At 43.3% G+C, this 23,523-nt stretch overlaps 1 protein-coding gene across 20 annotated transcripts in view; it reads left to right on the top strand.

Moving 5' to 3' along the window:
• LOC140685731 (uncharacterized) overlaps nt 1-23,523 on the top strand; it is a 340,524-nt gene that overhangs the window by 111,428 nt on the left and 205,573 nt on the right. For 2 of the 20 annotated variants that reach the window (XM_072937862.1, XM_072937863.1), the window contains exons 1-2: nt 860-945; nt 2,898-2,973. The exons of 8 other annotated variants lie outside the window; for them this stretch is intronic. The gene's annotated coding sequence lies outside the window, so the exon portion shown is untranslated. Of the gene's footprint in view, nt 1-859; nt 946-2,897; nt 2,974-4,656; nt 4,738-8,139; nt 8,242-9,550; nt 9,609-23,523 lie in introns of those variants that run through there. 10 more of the 20 variants (XM_072937850.1, XM_072937853.1, XM_072937865.1 and 7 more) reach the window with 8 other exon arrangements.

The following is a 23,523-nucleotide window of genomic DNA, read 5'->3' as shown; positions in this document are numbered from 1 at the left end:
AATTCCACCATCCTGACTCATTTCGGTTCAGAATTCCCCCTAGAATACAGCGTTTTGTTGATTTTGAGAATTTTTGAGGCTATTGTGCTTGTTTCTGAGGAAAGTGGAGGCAGTCTGGAATTTTGCCATTAAAGTACCACCTGTGGGATGTTTTAGCAACCCCCACCCCACCCCACCCCACCCCACCCCCAACCTGGTCCAGCAATCACCAGAGTCTTTGGAGAACTAGGGAAGAGAACTGCCTTTTCTGGGGGTTTGGGTCCCAGGATGGAGAGAATTAGGGAGCAGGCGACCGTGATAAGTCGGGGGAGGACAGACTGTCACTGCTCTTTCAGACCCTGCTGGGAGGACGTGAACTTTTGGAGTGGTTATTACTGTTGCGTTTTGGTTGCCACGCATCAATCCCGGGTGCCTCTGGTAATTTTCTTGGGACAAATGCCGTGATTGGAGGCATGGCAGGACACGCATGGGGTACTCCCCATCATCTCGGACTTTAAGGAGCTTATAACTTAGTGGTAGAGATGAGACATATACACAAAAAATCTAAAGGGCAGGCATAAGCCCGGAAGGGTTGGGAGGAACAGTGCGTGTTCCAGGAGACCCTGCTGCGGGCTGCGGGCTGGGTGGTCGACAGAGCTTGCCGGCCGGCTGAGCGGGGCTTGATGTGACTTGGAAGGAGGACTAAGGGAGAACAGTCTTCCAAGTAGGGGGCGGAGGAGGAAGGGGTGGGAGGAGACCATATCAAGTGAGCAAAACAAGGCCCCCACGTGTTTCTGAATTCTGACGTCATTAATGCGCCGTTACCTCAGGGCTCCCCCCACCCCCCAGACGCTGAAGGCGGTAGCCGAGCCCCCGGGGAGGTGGGGGGGGGATCCACCAGTGGCGCAGCCTAAGAGCCTGCAAATGAAAGAGGGGAGGACAGCCGCCATTCTCGCCAGTTCACAGGTGAGGACCCTGAGGAATCATTGCAGAAGGAGGAGTGGCGTCCTTGGTGATGTCCACCTGTACGTGGTTCTCGGCCCCCTTGTTCCCTAGATCCGTTTCGCTGCCGTTCATATGTTCTAGCATCTGCCATAACAGCAGAAAAGAACACGGCAGATCGAGTGATAACCTGGAGGAAGGAGAAACCGGATGCCCTCCAGCCCACGTGAGCTGGATCGCTGCCCGGCTGGACGTGCTGGGCACACAGGGACCAGAGAGGTGCGCCCCTGCTCAGTTTTACTGTGTGACTCATGTCCTCCCCAAGCTGGTGCATTGGAGCAGGCTCTGCAGCTTTGAGCCAAATGACTGCAGTGCTCCACCCAGGGGCCTCTGTGCTGTACCAACTCGTGGATTTTCCCTGCTTGCCCCACGCTGGCCCCGAGCTTGTAACCCCAGAACTCCAGGGTTAGGAAGTGCCTGCCGGCCTTCTGTTCTGAACCAGCTCCTTGGAAGGCTGAGGTGTCTCCAACAGTTCTTGAGTGCACAGGAACACGGTTCCTTCCAGAGGTGCTTCACCTCCACGGGGTGCAAATTGATTAAAGGTCCATTTACTCCCAGGGAAAAGGGAAGAAGAGGGCCCCTCAGGCATTCCAGATCCTGGAAAGGAGCTGAACTCCAGTGAGCAAAGAACATCAGGAACGTGAGGGAAAATTCTCCTTTGTGCTTCAGCTCAGAGGACTTACCTGGGCTAATTAGCTTTCTGCACAGCTGTAGGGGGCAGTACTAATGCCGGGAAGCAGTGGATAATCAGGCCTTCTCTGTCTAAAAAGAAAACTGTATCTTGGTGTTAGGGATCAGTTCTCTCTCTCCTTCGCTGATTTGCATTGCTTTAATTATTAGGGAGGGTGAGAATTTCTATTCTTATTTTTTATTGTGGTAAGAACACTCAACTGGCCTCTAACCACTTTACAATTTTTGAGGGCACAATATGATATTGTTCACTATGGGCACTGTGTTGAACAGCACATCTCCAGACCTAAATTGTTTTTTTGTACAACTGAAGCTTTAATCTTGTTGAACAGTGAGTGACTCCCCATTTCTCCATCACCCCAGCCCTTGGCAACCATCCTTGTGTTCTCTGCTTCTCTGAGTTTGACTCTTTTAGAAAACAGGTGTTATGAGTGAGCACACAAAACATTAGAGCCCAGCAGATCATACTTACATATGGAGCTGAGGGCATTTAAAAATTTTTTTACTGGGGTGAAAAACACATAGCATAAAATTGATCATCTGAATCATTTTTAAGTGTACAGTTCAGTAGGATTAAGTACATACATGTTGTTGTGAAGCTGATCACCAAGACTTTTTTATCTTGCAGAACCGAAACTCTACACCCATGAAATAGCTGCCCTTTCCCCTCTCCCTGCAGGCCCGGGCAACACCTTTCTACTTTCTGTTTCTATGAATTTGACGACTGTCAATGCCTCTTAAGTGGAATCATCCTGTATTTGTCTTTTTGCAACTGGCTTATTTCACGTAGCGTAATGTCCTCAAAGTTCATTCATGGTGTCGCATGTGACAGGATTTCCTTCCTTTTTAAGGCTGAATAATATTCCATTCTACGTATAGTCCACATCTTCTTAATTCATTCAGCTGTGGGTGGACTTTTGGTTTGCATCTACCTCTTGGCTATTGTGAATAATGCTGCTGGGAGTTTACATATTGCAACAATCTCTTTGAGATCCTTCTGTTAATTTTTTTGCATATATAGTAAGAATGAGATTGCTGGAAAACAAGTATTGGGGAGTGGGTGGGGGAACTGGAACCCTCTGCACTGTTGGTGGCAATATAAGATGGCACAGCTGCTAAGGAAAACAGTACGGAGGTTCTTAAAAAAATTAAAAATAGAACTACCATAGGATCTTAATTCTGTTTAACACAGCAACATCAAGACCAATTAATGTGTTGTCTTACAGATTCTTTGTTGAACTGAATGCTTCTGTGGTAAAGACAGAGAAAGCCTAATGCATTTTATTGAACAAGCATAAATAGGTAAGGCAGGAAGATTGCAGAATGTAGAGATTAGTACTTGCTGCTGGGAAGAATAGAATCACAGCTCTACAAATAGAGAACAAATCTTATTCTTTACTTCTCTGCCTAGACTGTACCACACACACACACACACACAAAACGATCATAGGTAAGCACAAAGAAACAGTAAGTTATTTATTGTAATACTTATAAGGGTTCCAAATTGTAAATATCTAAATTATCAAACAATATGGGATTTCTTAGATTATCGTAAATCCACAAAAAGGACCACTCTGCTGATAGAACAAGTTAGTGGTTACTAGTAGGGAGAGGGAAGGGGGAGGGGCTATAGTGGGGTAGGGGATTAATAGGTACAAACTATTATGTATAAAATAAGCCACAAGGATATATTGTATCACATGGGGAATCTAGTCAATATTTTATAATATCTATAAATGGAGTTTAACCTTTAAAAACTGTGAATAACTAGATAGTACACCTGTACCTTACATAATATACATAATTGTACAGCAACTGTACTTCAATTAACAAAATAACTTATATTCATAAAAGGACCACTGCCATTAAAAATAAGATGGCTGATTAGAAACATTAAAGACAAAATATTCATGATCATACCTTTCAGTAAAAAAAAAGCAGTTTCTAAAACGGTAGTTACCATCACATTGATTCAATTTGGAGGATATATGTATTTGGAAGATAGTCACAAAAATATGAATTGTGGTCAAGAGTGCCGCATTATGTAATGAGGGTTGTGTGATGCACAGCCCGGGAGCTGTGGAGTGCAGGAGTCCTGAGTGGTTATTTCTGGGGTGTGGGATCACAGGTGTCTTCTATTTGTCCTGTATTGCTTACTCTTCAATTTTTTTTCCCCCGAAGCACATTGTTACTGAGCCAAGTTTTGGTCAACCCTCAGCAAGCCAAAACTCTAAGACACTGAGGTTTACAGCAAAGAGAGGGTTTATTCACAAGGCAGCCACGGTGGAAACGGAGAACCAGTCCCAAATCCACCGGAAGGAAACCGGCTTGGGATATTTATAGGATAAAGAATAAAGAATAAAGAAGCAGGGTGGTCTGGGGCATGGGGAGTGTGGGGAAAGATAATTGGAAAAAGATGCAGTAACCTCCCCTCTGCTAAGGGGTTACTAAGCTACTGGCCTCTGCATATTGAAAAATGCTTGATCTTAGGGCGGAATTTTCTGCCCTCTGACGTCAAAAGGTCACCGACCAGAAGCGCATGCCCAGTTGGAGGGGGAGGCGGTCCTATCCAGTCTTAACCAGCTCAAACTAGACACAGCTGATTCCAAGTTCCTGGAAAATAACTTACTGTTTAGGCTATGTGAGGCTTGGAAGACGTGCAAGTCGCAATTAAAACGACCTTGAGTTCGTGTCGGCAGGTGAAATGGATTTGACTAGTGGTTACCCATGGTTTCAACATGACTTAAATTTTTTTCTTACTATAAAAATGATAAAAAGTGGCAAATGAAAGGAGCTGGCATTGAACCCAGGACCACTTCAGGCACTAGGAATAGCATTGTAAAACTGGAGATGCCCTGCATTTTCCAGTATACCCCGGAGTAAGCAGAGAAGATCAAACTTAATGGTGCATCAGAATCACCTGGAGGGCTTGTTAAACCGATGCTGGGCTCCACCCTCGGAGGTTCTCATTTAGTTGTCTCTGTGGGTCCGGAGAACATGCAGCTCTCAGTAGGCTGTCCCGTCTCTGCTGCTGGCCCCAAGGCTTCATTCTGAGCATCCCTGAAGGTGAGTGTGATTTGGTGGAAAAGGGCCCCGGTACACTAAGCTCTGGTTGGAAGTTTTGGGCTGACAGTTTTGTTGAAGTCCCAGGGTTGAACTCCAGCTCTCCACAAGGTCTTCCTTTTCCCCGCCGGCCCTGCAGATGCCTTCACCCCATGAGGTAAACTCGAGTAAGAAAGAAGCTTGCAGCTTCCTTTCTAGGCCCTGAACTAGAGATACGCAAAAGCTCTTTTTGACCCATTTGTTTGTTTTGTGCCTCTGAGCTTTCTCCATAAAGTGATGGAAATACAATAATTCTCCGTGGCAGGTCCAACATGAAAAATAGAATATATTCAGGATGTTATGATAAGATCTGTTTGGGAAAAGTATTGCAAGTTTCTTGTCTGTTAGGAGACAAAAAAAATCTGTACCTTTATTTATACCAGCTCTGAATTATGCAAATGGATTGCTTAATTCTCTTAAGAGCTCAAACGAGGCATCAGACAAGCACAGTGCTGCTGTACTTACATTTAGTGTATATATTATCTAAGATTTGTCTTAGGATTTGCATACATTATGCACTTTGATGTTTATTGACAAACACCGCCATTCGCCTGTACAGTCCTTTTTTAGAGAAAAACCTTCATGAGGACTTTGGGATTGTATTACAAAGGTGAGAATTGTCGGCCTTTCTCTGGAGATGTAAAAGGTCCACGGCAGTTGTGCTGAGATGAGACAAAGGCTTTAATGATGACATTGCATATTTGTTTATTGCGTATTTGTTTATTGCTTTGCTTTTCTAAAACACTTTACTGTTTTTAAAGTGCTTTCAAATTGCCTCATTTTCTCAACTGAACGAGGTAGCTGGGTTGTAAGCCATTCATGCCTACTTTTATAGATCAAGAAACCAAGACTTGGAGTGGTTAAATGAGCTTAGGCATAAGACCCCACTTGCCTTAGACAGGTGGTGAGTTGAAATTTAAACCTGATGTTTTCACTCTTGGGTTTTCCTTCCCAACACACGCTGCTTTTTGTGAACCTATTGGTCACCTTTTATTGTGAAGCTTCTAGAGGAATAGAAAAGACAAATTGTTACCTCTCAGAAGTTTTAGTGCTGGGCTGGTAGCACTACACATGTGGCGTTTCTCGTGTTTGTATCCTTTCTAAGAGTAATAAGTGAGAGATTGTGTCTCTTTCTGCTGTTGCTTGAAAGACAAAATTGGCAACATCATTGAATTGTGTAATAGGGCATACTTGTGGAATGATTAATGGAAATAACTATCAAACAAAATCATTTTCAGCTTTAGACTAGAAGATGGCCTAATGCCTTCTAATTGAGGTGGGAGGGAATTTTACATTTAGAAAAAAGATGTTTCAATTTCATTCTTTGGCATTCTCCTCTTCCCATAAAATTTACATCTGTGGAGCCTGGGTGTGATTTACTGGCAAGAGTTCTGCAAAGCAAAGGCCAAGTGTTGAGCCGGGAGATGCAGGGCATGTGGAGGCAGCTGATGCTGTTGAGATTTGCTCAGTCACGGTTGATGAAAAGTGTGCGCGTCTCCACCTGGAGTGGAGGGAAAGCTGGGGGAGGCAGCTCCTTGGAGGAAAATAGTCAGTTTTCAAGATTTCTTTGGAGAGGGGAGGGGCCGTGACGAATCTGTGAACCATCCCTGGAGGATGCTTGTGTGCACGTGGTGCACCTCTGGAGAGAAGTATTTCATGGCAGACACTTCTATCTTCTTTGAGTTTTGAGAAAAACAAGAAAATATCAAGCCTCTTGCCCTGCCCCCCCCCCCCCCCAGGCCTGATGCTCGGAGGCCAGGAGTTGAGCCCTGAAGCTAAGCTCAGAAGTGCCCTCCATGCGCAGACACACACCAGCTGGGAGGGCACCCAAGGCTGGCCGTGGGGTCAGGCTCCCAGCTAGTTTGCTCCATACATGAAAGAACCCAGAATGGTGTTGCAGTTTTATTTTACCCACGGAGAAGCCTCTGTGAAGCTTGAGGCCTACTCAGTGGCTGAAGGCTTTGTCAAGTGAAAACAAATCTGGACTTGGGTAAGGAGCAACTTTATTCAGAGACCGTTGTAATAGGGTGCGTACTCAAATCTCAGGATCTACAGGCGTCTCGAAAGCAACCAGGAAATGCCTGTTCTTGTACGGGGAGGGGGAAGCAGGGCTTCTGAAGGGAAACCTGGCAAGTGAGCAGGGGGTGGGCAGACAGCAGGAGGGGGTGGTTAGACAGGAAATGTTTCTCGCTGTAGTGGGCCTGTTCCCAGGATGGGCTCTCAAGGGCTCAGTGTTCTGCACGTCAGTGCTTGCTCACTCGTGGGGCCACAGTTCAGAGGCCCACGGGGAGGAGAGAAGCCTGACTAAAGTTTGGTCAGGCCAAGTCAGCGGGCAGTTAATGGGCCGTTGTGAACACCTGTCAGCTGTGAGCTTTCTAGACGGCAGGGCTGGAGTGTCAGCTCGGCAGTCGTTTCTGGATGTTAGAACCCAGACCGACTGCTCCAGGGGCTTGTCAGAAACACTGATTCTACGATTCCATCCTTGGGAATCTGTATTTTAACACGCTTCCCTGAATCGGATCATATCCAAGTTTGGGAACAAATCACATCATGAACAATAGATTTAATTAGGCCTGATTCAGAGCAGTGGGTCTGCTGCTTGTTAGCTGGATAGATCAGTTAATTACACTTAGCCTCAGTCTCCCCATCTATGAAATGGGGTTACTACTGACTACTTCAAACAGTCCCTGTGAGGATTAGAGAACACTAATGGGAAAGTTCCAACAAGAAAAAGGAAAGAGAAAATTTTAAGTACTAAGTTGTTACCATAGGGGAACAACCTCTGATTTTTGTTCACTGGGTTTTTGTTTGCTCTTTAAAAGGAAAAAAGTTTCCCATCCATCTCAGCTGGCGGGCCTAGGCCCATCACGTCCAGCTGTGAGCAGCCATCCACTTACCCCAGCACAATGCAGGAAAATAATTGCTTACATATTCTGAGAGAGGGAAATGACTAGGAATATGGACTGGACAGGCTTCTGAGGCTTTATGGTTCTGGAGTAGTTCCAGGATCAGAATCCATCTTCCAGGACCTGTCCAGTGTCCTAGAAACTCTACTGTGTGTGTGTGTGTGTGTGTGTGTGTGTGAGATCGTACATCCAGGGCCTACCGGGGTAGAAGAACCACGTATCCAGAGCCATTGTTTCTCCTGGACGCAGTATGCAGTGTGGGCATTATAACCTTGGTGGTGGGATAATGGAATGACTCCTTTAGAAAGTATTTTTTGCTACTGCTCTTAGTTTTCATTTTGTTTTTGTTTTTAGGTAGTGAAATTGTTTCAAAACAGAGCTTGATATTGTGGCAGGAACTTTGCTGATGCGTCAGGCATCTGATCACAGCACTTTGCACCACTGATTTTTACCTACAGTCTGGACTTTGTCCACAGCTCCCCTGACTCATGTTCCCATTGGGTATAAAAGGGGCACAGTCTCAGGAATTCAAAGGAACAGATACTCTCCCAACCGTGACATCGTGAGTCTGTCTAGTGTGTGTCCTCCTTTCCCTCTTCTGTCTCTTCCTTCGTATCCTTCTCCTCCTGCTCCCTCCAGACCTTTTGGGGTGCCAGCACTGTGTTACACAGACACTCTATCAGGTGCTGGACTATAAAGAGAAAGAGCACTCCCAACTTTCCAGGAACTTAGTCTAGCTACAGTTTGGAATGGAGATTGAAGCATGGGTTTTCATGGCCTCACCTTCCCAAGGAAAATTGATGTCAGATGTAAAGGAGATAGTGTTAAGGACTAGAAGTCTTCATTGTGTGGGGTCCAGAGCTCTCTACTAAAAATCAAAGGACCTGGGTCCTACCACTTAGTGATGGTAGAGTGACTTGCAATTAATACCTTTTGAAACATACATTTTGTGTCTGAGAAGGAATCCTGAGAAATGAATAGGGAAGATCAAAGGTATTGGATGCAAATTGCTGAGGTTGATAAAGTGCTTTATAGGAAGAAAGTATTTATTTTAAGAGGGCCCCAGCTCATAGCAACAATTACGATAGCCAAAAGGTAGAAACAACCCAAATGTCCATCACCTGATGAATGGATAAACAAAATGGGATCTATCTACACAGTGGGAATGTTACTCACCTGTGAAAAATGAAGTACTAATACATGCTACAGCATGAAGGCATCTCAAAAATCTTTCGCTACACAGAAGCAGCCAGGGACAAAAGATTGCATATTTATATGATTTAATTTATGTAAAGTACCCAGAATAGGTTAATCTGTAGAGGAAAGCAGGCTAGTGGATGCCAGGGGATGGGGGAAGGGGGAATGGGAGTGACTAATACCCTTTAACAGGGTTTGCTTCTAGAGTGAGAGTGCCTTGGAACTAGATGTGAATCTTGTGCAATATTGTGAATATTCTAAATGCCATTGAATTGTACGTTGTATTTTATGTGAATTTTACCCCAACTAAAAAAAGTGGAAAAAATTATGACACTGGGACTGTTGGTTGTTTAGGATCCTAAATATCTTATGACAGACCGCATGCAACTTTGGCTCTTAGGAAAGATCTGGGTAAAAATTATGGGAATTCATTGTCTACTTGAGAATCCGATTGCATTGGAGTGGCTTGTATTATAGTCCAAGGAAAACAATGTTCCCCTTGTCTTGTATGCCTGGACCCAGGCTCTATTTCAGGGAATGGCTTCCTTATGAGTTTAGAAAACCCATTTTTGTTAGCGAAGTTCAATCATCTTTTCAGCATCTTGGACATTAACTTGATATCAGAATTTTTACTTCTGACATTTTACCATTTTTTCCCCTGGGTTTTTTGCTAGGTGAATTATTCCCTGCTAAGGTGAACATAACGTCCTTAATTTCATCTCCAGATACGATGTGAGTATCACTATTTCATTTCTCTGCTTTGTAGATCAGAAAGTCAGGCTCCGAAGAGCAAATATAATTTAATGGACTCTCAACCAGAGACTTCACTGAGGTGAAAAATTGGCATAACAGTCCACTAAATGATGACTAATTATCTCTGAATACATGTACATGCTCCCAGAGTCCTCTGGGGTCTAAATGTTCACCTGGAAACCAGATGCCTGTTAGGGAAACCCACATCCCTGCCAAGTCTCCATCATCAAACCTTAGTTTTAGCATTTTGGAGGCCATACATCTAGTCATTGGATAAATGGGTTATTTTCTCTCCAGGGAGCTGATTATGTTTTGCTAGAATTTTCCTTTTCTCCTGAAATGCTTTTTAAAAACTCTAATGTCTAAAAACTCTAATGTCTAATTTTTTGGATTAAAAATTTTTTATTTTGATTGGGGGAAAAAGAAAGGGTCTAGTGTTTACTGGAGTTTTAGTTTGGTGGCAGAACTCATGGGTAGGATGAATCATGAAAGAGACTTCTGGTTATTTCCCAAGTAGTTGAAATGGTTGGAAGGTGCTGATTTGTCTTCTGTAACTTGAGGAAATCCTGGAGTCTCACGTGGCCCAGTGCATGTTGATACTGTGTCAAAGAAACAACAATTTAACTTCAGAAGACTTGAACTTTTTGTTGTTAAGACCGTAAGTTCCTTTAGAAAGGCAGCAGAGGTATTTTAGGGAGCCTGCCATATATACAAGGCTTCCTAAAAATTTAGCGATCTTCCTTTCTTTGTGGTTTCCAGTTCATGGCAGCTGCTGGAAATGGCTTCCCTCTCTGCATGGCCATGTGTCACTGCTGCCATGTCCCCGGTCCTTCCCTTCAGCGTCTCCTGTGCTGTGACCTCACACCACTGTCCTCTTCTCTAAAGCCTCTCTCCCCTGTAAGGACCGTCTCCTTGAGTACCACTCCCTGGAAAGTGGACAGGGTGTGCCTTGACCTGGTCCCCACCCTGTCCCCAGGCTGGTTCCCCAGGCAGTTAGAACTGGCTAGGCCTCTTGCCCACAAAGTGCGGAGTTGCATCTGGGGCCGGAAGCTGCTGGTGCATAGGGCTGGGGGGCAGCCCCTTGTTTCTATTGGCACCACTTATTTATACAGCAGCTACAAATTCTTTAGGAAGAATAGTGGGGAGGCAAACAGAACTGCACTAGAAGACCAGAGTCGTGGAAGAGTGTGCAGCAGAGGGTCAAGGGTAGGGGTTCCAGTCTCAGGCAGATTGGGTTTAGGTCCTTCATTTCTTGGCTGTGTGACCTTTGCAAAGTTCACTTCTTGAAGCACCAGAGTTCTCTTCAAAATGGGTCTCGCCATAGGATGTGTCCTACGGGTGTGGCCCAGATCTCGCAGAGGAGAGGGCCCCATCCTCTGACCTTGATCTGACTCACTTGCTCCTGGGTCCTCATGGAGTCCTGCCCTCTGAGAAAATGCTTCAGGGTTTCCCTTCCTTGGGAGTTAGGGGCCCGGAGAACTGGGGATCATCGGTTCTGGTGAGCCACAGAATACCCAAGCAGGTTCTGTTCTTTCCGGCTTCACTCTTCAGGGCTGCTGGGGGTGGCTCTTTTGTCCCACTCACAGCAGTGAAACAGGTGGGCTGGAGTATAAGTGGTCTGCCACTTGCTTTGTTAGTAACTTTTCACCGCCTCTGTGTTCATTACTTTCGTTTCCCTGGTAATTATCTGTAAGACCTTCAGTTGAAAAATGGCATCATTGGTGTCAGCTGAGAAGCCGAGAGCCACTACGTTAAGGGTCATTCAGCCGACTTGGGAGGGTGGCAGGCCCAAGGAATAAAGAACGCAGTGGTGGCACCGGAGAGGAAAGGGAAGTGTGCTGAGTCATTGCATCCCGCTTCAGAGAAAGAAATCTGTAGATGCCAGACTGGACCTGAGAGGTCTGGTTTTGGATGACGAGTGTGGCCAAGACCAGTGGTGTAACTTGCAGGGCCCAGAGCAATATGAATGAAGGGCTGCCTTTTCTTGTCTGTACGTCCATGAGGATGGAGAGAGCAAGAACTTGCTGCTAAGAAAGCCAGCAAGTAGTATGGAGGCGGCAGGAGAGTTCTGTGTGGTTAGTGACCTTGTCCTCCCTCCTCACGGGAACTCTAACAGGTGGCCTGGGAGCGAGTTCTCTGATGTGGAGTGAAGCCCTGTTTAATATCCCAGGACTTTGGTTTTCTTCAAATCCCAGCAAGCACTGTCATCGTAAGTTCTATAAAAGGGCAGTGACTGTATGGCTGAAGGGGAGATGGTAGAAAATGCCAAGAAATCAAAATGCATCCTTGTCTTTTGAAAGCAGAAAGGTAAACTTGGAGTGGGAGAAAGAAAAGCAGACTTCATAAATAGGATTTGCGTTTTAAACAGAATACTTCGTGGTATCTTAAAGCAGATGTCTTCCAGGGAAACAAGCTGTCGCTGAAGGACGGGGGTGTTGGTGTTGTCAGATCGACTGGTTAGCAAGATTGAGCTTGAGAAACTGCGTTTTCACGATGATCACTGAAGAAAATGCTCTGTTCTAGCTTCCTTAATCCAATAGAGTGTAGTCTGGAAGTTCTTCTAGAAGTTTTATTTATGTTAAAGAGAAGAAAATATCAAAACTTAGACTTTTTTTTTTTTTAACAATCCTTACACAGACAGGTTTAACAAAGTGAGTATCTCATGCAGGGGTTCTTAAGTTTACTAGAAAAGAATGTGTGTGCTGGCTTTAGCCATCTCATGACAAGGCATGGTAAGCTTCCGTTAGTCTCACTGGTGTTTTTTTGGTTTTGAACTTTTGCGCGTGGGGGCCTCATACCTACTGAGCACAAAATGAGGAAGAAAAAATATCTTAAAGGCTATCAAGGAATCCTGCAACTTGAAGTTTTCTGAGTCTACATTGGAATACCGAATTCACCTTGCCCTCTACTTATTTCCTTAAGTAAAGAATGTAATTAATATTATGAGTGGCCTACTGGTAACCAATGTACTGACTTGTAGAAGACGTTAGAAAACTGGGCTTTAAAAGAAGTCCCACGGGAAAAAGGTGTTCTTTAAAATTCTTCTATGAAATGTTTAATACAAAAAAAAGCATCTACTAAGAATACTTCAGATTATGACCCAAATAATAAAACTGGGTTTCTCCTCCGATGTAAAAGATGCTCACAGTGTGACAAGAGTGACCATAATCAGCTATTATTTATTCTAAGGCAGAACCAAATTGGCTGAGGACCAGCTGAATTACGGACAGTGCCAAGAGGCCTTCTGAGGATTTGCTGGTGATAGTGAAAGGCAAAGAAAGGACACAGAGAAAGCATTAGAAATACTGATCCATTAAAATGTACAGAGAAATACTGTCTTCCATCTAATGGTCTGAACAAGTCCTTCCCAGTGTCATTGAGAGCCTGAAGTTTAGGCAGCATGTTCAAAGAGAAACAGAAAGGAAGACTTTACATTTTCAAAATGAAAGATCCATTTTTCTAGACCCAGGGAAGGTGCTGTGAAACATTGAGAGTTTGGCCATTTCTGTTGACGAACCATCTTCATTAAGCCCTACCAACAGAGGGCATGGGGAGGGGGTAAACTGAATGTTTCTATGGCCCAATAAAAGGGATTTTTATAGAGAGTTCTAAAATTGTAGATGCAGAGAGAGTGACACGGAGGCAAAATGTGCTTGTTTTAAATAGGGCTCTTTAGTGTTTGACAAGCTTCCCACAGGGGTTTGGTGTTTGTTTTCTTTTTACAGTAATGAAGTTCTGACTTCTTAAAGGTAGAACTAGATAATCTTTAATCTTCTGGGAGAGAGATGACGATGTTTTTGCTTTAACGTATATTAAGAGATCAGGAGGTGGGAAGGGACAGACTGGGATTTCAAAATGTAGAATAAATAAACAAGATTATACTGTATAGCACAGGGGAATATATACAAGATCTTGTGGTAGCTCACAGCAAGAAAAATGTGACAATGAATATATGTATGTTCATGTATAACTGAAAAATTGTGCTCTACACTGGAATTTGACACAACATTGTAAAACGACTGTAACTCAATTTAAAAAAGTTAAAAAAATAAAATCTCATGTAATAAAAAAAAGATTAAAAAAAAATCTCAAAAGAGTGAGGCTAATGAACTCTCACCCCCATAGAGATGAGGTGGTCAATCAAGGGAAGGTGGAACACGTGGATTAGGGCGGCTGCTGCACCTTCAGGCTGACTGCCTCGCTGAGTGTGCTGAGCGTGCTGGAATAGAGAAACAGGCTAATAACCGAGGTCCTACTGCTGGTGATGCAACTCTGAATACCACCATCTTGATTACTGTCTCCTTATAGCTTTCTTTTTTGGGATTCGCTAGTCAGTCATTGAGCTAAGAAATTTATATAAATTATTTAAGCCGTCCTAAAAATTCTATGAGGAATTAATTATCACTATATTATAAACAAGAAATTGAGGATCAGAGAAGTTAAATAACTTGCTTTAGGTCATGTGGCAAATATAAATATTGTTTGTCTGTTTCCCAGATCCATACCACCTCTGACCTTTGAGGGATTCTGAAAATGCAGTCAAAGTGTACTCTTGGCCAACCAGGATAAAAGCCACACTTGCGCTTATCTGGAAAGTGGAGTAGACACTAGTTGTTTTTGCCTCTAGCATTTACTTCCCTTCTTAGGAAACATATCTTAGTAGTCCAAATATATCTTAATAGTCTCTCTACCTACTCTTAGTCTATGCATTTCAGGGGAATTTGACTCCATATTTGATTTTGACAATGGAGCCTGAGACCTGGGCATAAGTCAGTCAAAACATCCCATTCTCCTAGCCAAAGCGGTTGGGTTAGAGATGGACATCTGATCCAGATCTGGCCAATTGGAGTTAATGAGACCCAGTTCTGGGACATTGGCTTGTGCGATCACTGAAGCCAATTCATTCTTTTCTGCTAAACTTGAAATTGGAACGTTATAGGCTAGAAATGCTGCAGTCTCTTGCAGTCCCAAGACGAAAGCCTGTTTGAAGATGAAACCAAGGCAGAAAAAGAGAGAGGAGAGAAATTGGGCTCGGGTCGCATCACTTGAGCCCTGCTCAAAGCTGTGCTTGAAACTTGTAAGTTGGCCTTTGTAGTTGCTTTGGATTTGGATTTTCTTCACTTGTAAGAAGAGTTTTAAGTCAGGTTCTCAGTGGAATTAGGCAGCTGCTGATCTATCTCTAACTGTCCCACTTTTACTCTGGGTGCTGGTACCCCACACTCAGTCTCTTCTCTGGGTAGCCTCACTCACTACTACTTTGTCCCCTTTTGGTAGCTAAGCCAAAGCATTCGCAGGTCTTTGTCTACTGTTCTCAGTGTGGGTCTGTTACTTCCTTTCTTTCCCTCATCTTTTCTATCGGGTTAGGCAGGTTTTGCTTGTTCTTGGAAATTTATCCCACCTGCTTCTCTTGTTCAAGGTTGTATTCAATTTCGTGTGTTGGATAAAGTTTTTCCAAAGCAAAACTAAAGACTGCAGGAAAGTTATTCCTTTTATTATAAGGGGATCCAAAATTCCTGGAGGGCTGTAAGACTCTAACAGAGGTTTGTTTATCCATTCAACAAGTATTTATCTATCATGCATCTTTATTGTATCAGGTGCTACTCTAGTCACTTCCCTCATGGAGCTTATATCCTAGTGCGGGAGATGGTGAAAAGATATATACTGAGGGGGAAGAGTGTCTCAGGTAGAAGGAACCACAGTCATAAATCTGTCCTTGTCTATGATACTCTTTGAACATTTTCAAGGCCAAGTTCAATTTAATGTAATAATTGAAAGCAGTATGTTGTGAAAAGATGTGTAAGAAGCAGTAGACTTACTCTTCAGGCTGGGAAGCAATTCTTGCCTGAGTCTAACAGTTGATTAAAAAATAAAGTTGGTCAAGGGGGACAGCGTATTATGTGGCAGGAGCAGTTGAAAAGACTCAGGAAATCCTGGATGTGGACCCAGTTAGGTTATGAATGTAAGCCTGGTAGATGTCATTTCATAGGTTATAAAACTGATTCAAAATTAAGTGAAGATGATAATATAACTCTGCCAACCGTTATAGTCGTTCTGACTTCCACATACTTATGGGAGTTATTGCTGCTACCTGAATGTTGGTATATAAATTCAAGAGATACATATCAGAGAAGAGGACGGGGCGGGAAGGGAAGAAGAGGAGGAGGGGGGAGGGAGGAAGAAAGATGGAGAAACAGATTGCTTCCTGGTTCCAGATCACCTCTTGGCCCCACTTGCAGTCCTTTTTATGGCCCAACCACTCTTCTTGCCTCTTGGATTCTGAGAGACACCTCTGGGTCCTTCTAGTAAAACTTCCCCTTTGTTTCTTCTGGTTTGGGTAGATGTCAGTTCCTGGTAAACAAGTGATCCTCAGGAGAGGAGAGAATCCTAGGATGGAGATGTAAGAGTTGTATTAAAGTCTAGATTTTCCACCAAATTTAAGAACCACTCTTACAGCCTTCTTGATAGATGGTGGTTTGGCTTCTGATTGAATACTTCTGCTGTTAGGAAGGTCACTGTAAGCTGAGGAGGTCTGTTCTGTTGTCAACTGGTTATCTTTAGTTGTTTGAACTTCCTTACATTCATCCAGAGTTACTCTCCTATATTTTCCACCTCCTGCTTGTGGTGTGACATCCAGAGTAGTACAGACTAATGCCTTTTCTTCAGGATGGTTTTTCCACTCTTGGTGAAGGTTACTGTGCTTTTCACTTCTCTTTTTGGGAGAAGATGACATATATTTTACACATGATATGATAGTTCACAATGGGGTGACCAGATTGGTACAGAATCTGGATTGTTCCTTCAGTTGTGCTTTGGCTTTATATTCAGATACTGTGCCAACTTGGTTGCCTAGTGGACAATTCAGGTACAATAACCAATGTCCTTCTAAACTACGGTCCCTAGAATTTAGCACAGTGTTTCTGATATATAGGGACCAGTAGAACTGTTGAGGTTCATAATTTGAGCACTATTTCTGTCATTTAGCCACTATAAGATAATCGTATCAAGACTTTGATAGTCCGTGCTCTTTGGTTTTCACTGAGCAACGTTTTAACTGTGGAGTGAGAACCCACCAGAGAAGGATTAAGTTTTAATAATATTGATTGGCATGCAGAGAACATACTTAAATCATTGGCAGCTAATTTCGTATGAATTACCCTTTAGTAGGTGAGTCAAAATTGGTATTATGTCATTCTTAGAAAACATAGCTTTGGAGTGGTAAAGAAATTGAACTTTGGAAGAACTGCTGGATATCTCATCCTGGGCTTGGTCCATCTAACTCTTGGGCTTTCCCATTTCTAATGCACCATATTTTACTACTAAATTAACCTTATTGAAATATTGTTTTGATTATGCCATTGGCTGTCAGGATTGGATCAACAAGGAGGGGTTTCTTCCCCCCCCCCCCTTCTTTCTTGTAGCAAAGTGAAATTTACCATCCAGGTCATCTTACATCATGTTCTTTTTCAGCCTTCCTTCCTCCTTGGCTGATCTTCATCCTATGGTCCAGCCCAGTTGCTCAACCCTCTGTTCTCTGGGTTTTCCTCACTTTGGCATTTTGTTTGGTACAATGAAATACCTTCCCTTTTTATTCTGACCATCATGAATCCAATTCATGTTTGGAAAAATGCTGATCCCTCTCTCTGGGATGCTTTCCCATGTCTTTCCTATTCACAGTAATTCCTCTGACTTTGTATTCTAATAGCACTTCGTTTACCCTATGTACAGAGTAAGTAGTCATACTCTGCTTTATAAGCGCTCTTGTGATGCTATATTGGGCACATTAATCTCTTATATGATCATATTTTCCATTTTCTCTCCTATTTCCCCCTAGTAAAACTGAAACATTTAAACGTTCCAATAAAAAAAAAAATTGAGGGCAGGAACCACGTGAGATCTGATGTGTTTGTTTTGAGAGCCCTCAACACAGTGTTCTGCACTTGAGTGCTTGAGAGGAATTTGTCAGCTGCTGGTCTTTTAGCTCCAAAATCCAGGGATCATTTAAGGGGAAAGAAATAAGCACATTTCAATGAAGTTAGGATTTAGTGTGTTTTCACACACAGAATGTAGGGAGAATCAATATTTTAAATTCTCAGACCTTCTAATAAGTTTTCTGAAAGGAAAAAAAAAACTTAACTAGGGCCAGTAGTAATGTACCACAATCACTAACGTTTCATGTCCTAGGATGTGAAAAATCCTGTCATCATCATGCCTTATAACTCATGGCCATACATACTAGTAAAACGTCCTTAACTTTGAACTTCCCACAGACGATAACTTATCTAAAGTGACCCATAACTATGATTTATACTTTGATCTTTAAGATTGGTATACACACATGTATCTTAATTCTTATTTTAATGTATGTTTTATGAGCCTAACTCTAGAAATTTACTCTGTATTATTAAATTATAGACAATTCTTGATGCAGATTGACTGAACAAATACTAATACCAAACCTCAAAGAAAAATCTTAGATTCGTATGTAGAGTTCATTAGTTTGGGGGGCATGACACTACATGTCCTAAATTTTAGGGGTTCAAATGAATTAAACATGTACCTATACTCTCCCCTGCCATCAAGTAAGTTTATGATTTGCAAAGAGTTCTGGAAAATTTCTTCTCCAAGGATTGCATAAGAAGGAAAAAGAAATACTTACAGCTAATTCTCTGCCAGAGTTTTCATCAGCTGAAATGGAATTGATCACCTTACATGTTTTGATGCTAAAGGCTCTTCTGAACTGTTTTGCCCTGTCTCCATGAGTTTGGGCTGTACCTGGACTTGTTACTAATCCCTAAATTTCAGGGTTTGAGATCGACATGTTTCAGTAGAATGTCTTTGACAGAATACTTCAGTCTATAATGTTTCTGTATTTAAGGAACTCCCACTGGAATGGAAGCAAAGCTGGCATTCCTGGTTGTCTCCAGTGGAAGTCTGCCATGGGATAGGCTAGCTGGTCACTGCCTTGGGCTCTGATGGAGGCCGACATTGGAGAGGACCTGGTACCCTGCCCTAGTGGCTCTCTTGGGCATCTTCCTGATGCTCTCTGAGGAATGACATTTATTCTAGAACAGCCTTGAGGGTTAAGACTGCTCCGAGGTGGACCTGGGCTCCTAGGGAAAACTGGCTTTCTTGCTGGAGGGCTGTGTTTGAAGCTTTGCCCTTGGTCTGGCCCTTTAGGGGTGCTCGTTTGGAGGTGTACTGGCTGGCCAAGGCTTTTCATGACTCAGTGACTTTCATACTTCCTTAAATATGCTTTAATACTGACAACATATTTATATAGCTGCTTTGTTTATCAAGTACTTCTTTATTACCACATTGGGTCTTCACAACACTTACAAGGTAGGTAGGGAAGGATTGCGTGCCCCATATCACTGTTAAGGAAAGTCACTTGGTCAGGATCAAGGTCACGTGAGGGGCAAAGGGCAGAGCTTGATTTAGAACAGGGTTTCTCAGCCTCAGCACTCTTGACATCTTGGGGCTGAGAATTCTTTGGGCCTGGTGGACTCCTTGTGCCTGGTAGGATTTGGCAGTATTCTGGCCTTTATCTACTCTAGGCCAGTTGTTAACTGCCCTCTGTCCCAAGTTGTGACACTGAGTGTCTCTAGATGTCACCACACGTCCTCTGGGAGCAGTACTGCCCCTGGTTGGGAACCGCTGATCTAGAATAGAGGTATTTCCCACTTTAAATGTAGGTTATTTTCACACTGCTGGAGAAGTCCTATGTTGCTTAGTCTTGCATAGTGCAGTAGTCACAAAATTAGAGCCTTTTTACAACTAGGAGAAACCTTATGTATAATAAACTGTCCTGATTAAAGTGAGAAATGACTTTCACACTTTAAGTGAATCCTTTTTTGATCCCTCTGCTGCAAGAATGAGCATCAATTACTTGTTTTCCATAAGAGTGGTGAAGTAGGACCCCAAGCTCCTTTCTCCAGTCCACTAATTGTTCATTGCATGGAATGTTCATTGTAATTACCACTTAATTGAATATGCAGGGAATGTCTTATTGTACAATGTGTTCTGTTTAACGTGCCATGCTTGCCTTAAAGAAGTTAACATTCTACCAACTCAGTAAAATAACCAAGGATATAAAGTCTGCTCTTGATCCCTGGTAATAGTTTAGGCTTCATTTAATGTTCAAGAGATGAATAAGATGCAATTCAATTGACTTTAAGTACTTAACCGAGCATCCATTATGTGCAAGACCCTGAACCAGGAACCAGAATGAATCACATGGCATCTGCCTTCCAGGGATTCGAATCCTTTCCAGGCATCAGTGGGATGCCATTAAGTTGTACTGTTAAATGGATGGTAGGATGGGCTCTGGAAGCATGAGCGTGTGAGAGGGATTTGGTGAGTAAAAAAAACAAAAACAAGCTACTCAGGGACTTCAAAGTAATATAAGAATAGGAAAGAGAAGTAAGCCATAGTCTCATAAAATCAAAGAATGGATTCTGTGTTGGACAATGTAATTCAAAGCATTTAGTTATAACTATTGGGTCACATGTATTTTTTCCCCAGCTTCATTGAGATGTAATTGTCATGCAGCACTGTAGGTTTGCAGTGTGCAACATGTCGATTTGATACATTTACATGTTGCACAATGATAACCATCCTAGTACAAACTTAACACCTGCACCAGATCACATTATTAACATTTCATTGTCACACGTATTATTTCTTAAAGTTGCATCTTTGTTTATCAAGTGTGGTAAGTCATATACATAATGCCTTAAACAGTGATAAGGTTTATAGCCTGTCTGTGGAGGTTTGTTTTCCACTGTCAGTCTCCTTTAGAGGGCTCCGCGGGGTGGGAGTCTACAACAGCCAGATCTTTTGGGACAAGGAACAGCCAGAACCAAACTCTGAATAAAGTCGGTGATTTTTATGAGGTATGAAGACTTTTTCTGGGAGCCGTGCCCACAGGGAAGATGGAAGGAAGGAAATTAAATCTGAAAGTATATCATCAAGTACATTTTGTTTCCCACACGTACAGTCTGTATAGAAAAGGGAGTGACATAAAGGGACTAGATTAGCTAAGGGTAGAATTTTATTCAAAACGTTTGTTTTTTTTCAGTGAGTTATAAAATTGCAGAAAATGAAATTGCAAAAGAAAAACCTGGGCTGTGACAAGGTTACACATTTGGTTGGACTGAGCTTATTCTGTTGGGCTGTATGCTCAGCTCCTGGAAAACCGGGAGATGGAGGAAGAGGCCAGGAGAAGGGGTTGGGGGAGTTAGCGTTGCTTAAGCATTTACTATGTTCTAGATGATATAATGTATGTTAAACAATTCGGTTTCATAACAGCCTCTGAACCAGGTGGTGTTGGCTCTACTTTTGCAGGAGAGAACTCGGATAAGCTCAGAGAAACCATTTAATTTGTGACTGGACTACACCCGGGTCTGTCTCATGCTAAAGCCTAATCTGGTTCCTGTAATGACTGCGTCATCAATGGCAGCTTGTATGTCCTGATGATTACCTTTATCTCATAGACCTTGTAGCAGTTTCATGCCAGTTGATGCCCAGGAGATGCCTACTTAGTGATAATCAGTCCCCTCTATCCCCTTCCTTTCCTGCTTCCAGAATGGTTGGGTCTCCACTGGGCCAGTCACAGGATCAGCAGGAGAGCCGAGGTCCGATGGGGCTGTTTCCAAACGCCAGCTCTGCCACTGGGCAGCTCTGTGACCTCAGATAAGTTTCTTAACCACTCTCAGCTGCAGTTTCTTTATGTCAGACCTAAGCAGTATTATTTTCCAGGGCTTCTGTGTGGGTTAAGTGTGGTCTGGGGTGTGTAAAAACATGGGCTGCAGTGCCCAGTGTCTCAGAGATGTCCAGTCACTGAGAGCTCCTGATGCTAACAGCTGTGGAGGAGGGAGAAGAGAGTTGTCACTGTGGCTTCCATCGGCTTTTCCATCTTCTCTGTAAGATGTAGCTCTAGAATAATCTATTTCACTCTTTCTGAATTCTTACCTTCTGGCCAATCTAATTGCACCTGGCATCCTTTGAGGTATGACATGTAAGTTGACAGAGAGACTATGAGAAGGAAACTAGAATCAATGGAAAATAGATGAAGGTGAATCCTGGTGGGCAGGATCGGACGGGCTATTCCTTGGATAGTTACGTTGGCGTATAGTGAGCTAGTTTCCGAAGTGTCATTGGTGACCAGGTGGAGAATGCAATTCCAGGGCGGATTGTGCCCCCAGAGAACCCTGGAGGTGAGACTGACGCGAGCAGATAGTCACACAAGAGCAGATTTGCTTGCAAGGCATAGAAGAACTGGCTCTAGTAGCTGAATGAAGAAAGGAAATAAAGATTCAAGTCGTGAGGTGTAAAGGGCTTCGGGAACCCGTTGTCTTGTCTGTATCTTACTCCAGAAGGAGTTGGTGGAGGAAAAAATGCCCTTTTGACCTACCTGTTGAGGTTTTCAGAAGGAAGTCACGGGCAGTTCGCTGCATGTGCAGCTCATGGGTGACAGCGGCTCAAGGCCTCGCCCACGGCTGTACCTGTAGGAGAGGAAGGGACGGGACGTATAGGGTGATGTTGTCAGTTCTCCCACATCTACTTCTGATCTTAACAGTGCCCTTCACCTTGGCGCTCGGACAGTTCTCCCTGTTATTTGCAGGGCTTCTGTCACAGGAAGTGGGGTAGTTGTTCCAGAACATCAGCATTTGTTCTGCCATTTTTTTCTGTAGGAATAATAATGTTTCACCTTTTAATTCCTTCTGATAGCATCACAAGTGTCCGTAGCTGGCCCTGTGATCTGACTCCTCTGCTGTATGATTTTTTGATGGTGATACAGACCTATTCTTTCTCACAAACAGCCTCTTTCACCCTCTTAGACCTGGGAGGAAGAACAGAAGTCTGGTTTCGGCTTAATGACACCGAATTCCTTCAAGAAGGTCTTAGTTATCCAGCCAAGAATTTTTTTCCCCCCTTTGGCTTCATTGCTCATAGTCCTTTCAATTTTACCTTTCGTGAAACAGTATAGCTTCATTTCATTTCTTTCCATCTCCTATGGAAGGCTGACAATGTTCTTTAACTGGATTCAACAGCCCATTTTATCCCTATCATTGCTGAAGATGTTAGAATTTAATCAAAGCTGCTCTTCAGGAGAATTGCTAATTTCCACACATGACAGTCTCCTGATGCTTACTGGGGTTTTAGGGGGAATTGATAAACAGTACTCCTCTGACCCTGTTTCCTATTTAAAACTTACTAAAAATGATTCAGGGGTTTGAAACAATGAAGATGTTTTAAGACTGACAAAATTGATTCCAGTACATGCTTTGACTTGGCACCTGGTAGCCAACTGGGTTTCCTAATTCATTCCCTGTTCCTCCAGTTGAAATGTATCTGACTGCTCACAGGCCACCTCTCTATCTCTCGTAGCCACTTTTTCCCGGGGACTTCCAGTTTCTCCTTCTTGACTGACAGAAACAGCCCCTACATTTCCTTCTGCCCCAGGTGGTCCGTGCCCTCCTCTAGGGCAAAAATGGAAGGGCTGTGGGGAGACAACAGTTATGAAGGACTAATATAGTAGGAAAGACTTAAAAATGCTCCAAATGGCATTGGGTTGTAATTCCATCCCTGTTTCCGCCCCACCCCTCAACCCCATGCCAGCTTTCCCAGAAAAGATGGTGCCTATTTTTCCACAAATTACCTCTTCATCCTCTTGGCCTTGGCCTTCGCTTGGGAGGAAGAAGAGAAGCCATCAGCCCATGAGATCTTCCGAGGGTTCGTGGCAGTGATACACCTTGAGTCCAGGGCAGCCAGATGCTTGTCGAGAATCCAGATGTTTCCAAAAGCAGGATGAATCACTGCAATCGGTGAAGCTAGAGTGCAGGTCTTGGGGGAGGTCTAATTACAAGACTTCGATAAGTTCCGTAACTCCACA

This window comes from Vicugna pacos, chromosome 15 (assembly GCF_048564905.1).
Source record: "Vicugna pacos chromosome 15, VicPac4, whole genome shotgun sequence".
NCBI lineage: Eukaryota > Metazoa > Chordata > Mammalia > Artiodactyla > Camelidae > Vicugna > Vicugna pacos.
The sequence above is the reverse complement of the archived record's forward strand: the minus strand, read 5'-3'. Positions and strand labels throughout refer to the sequence as shown.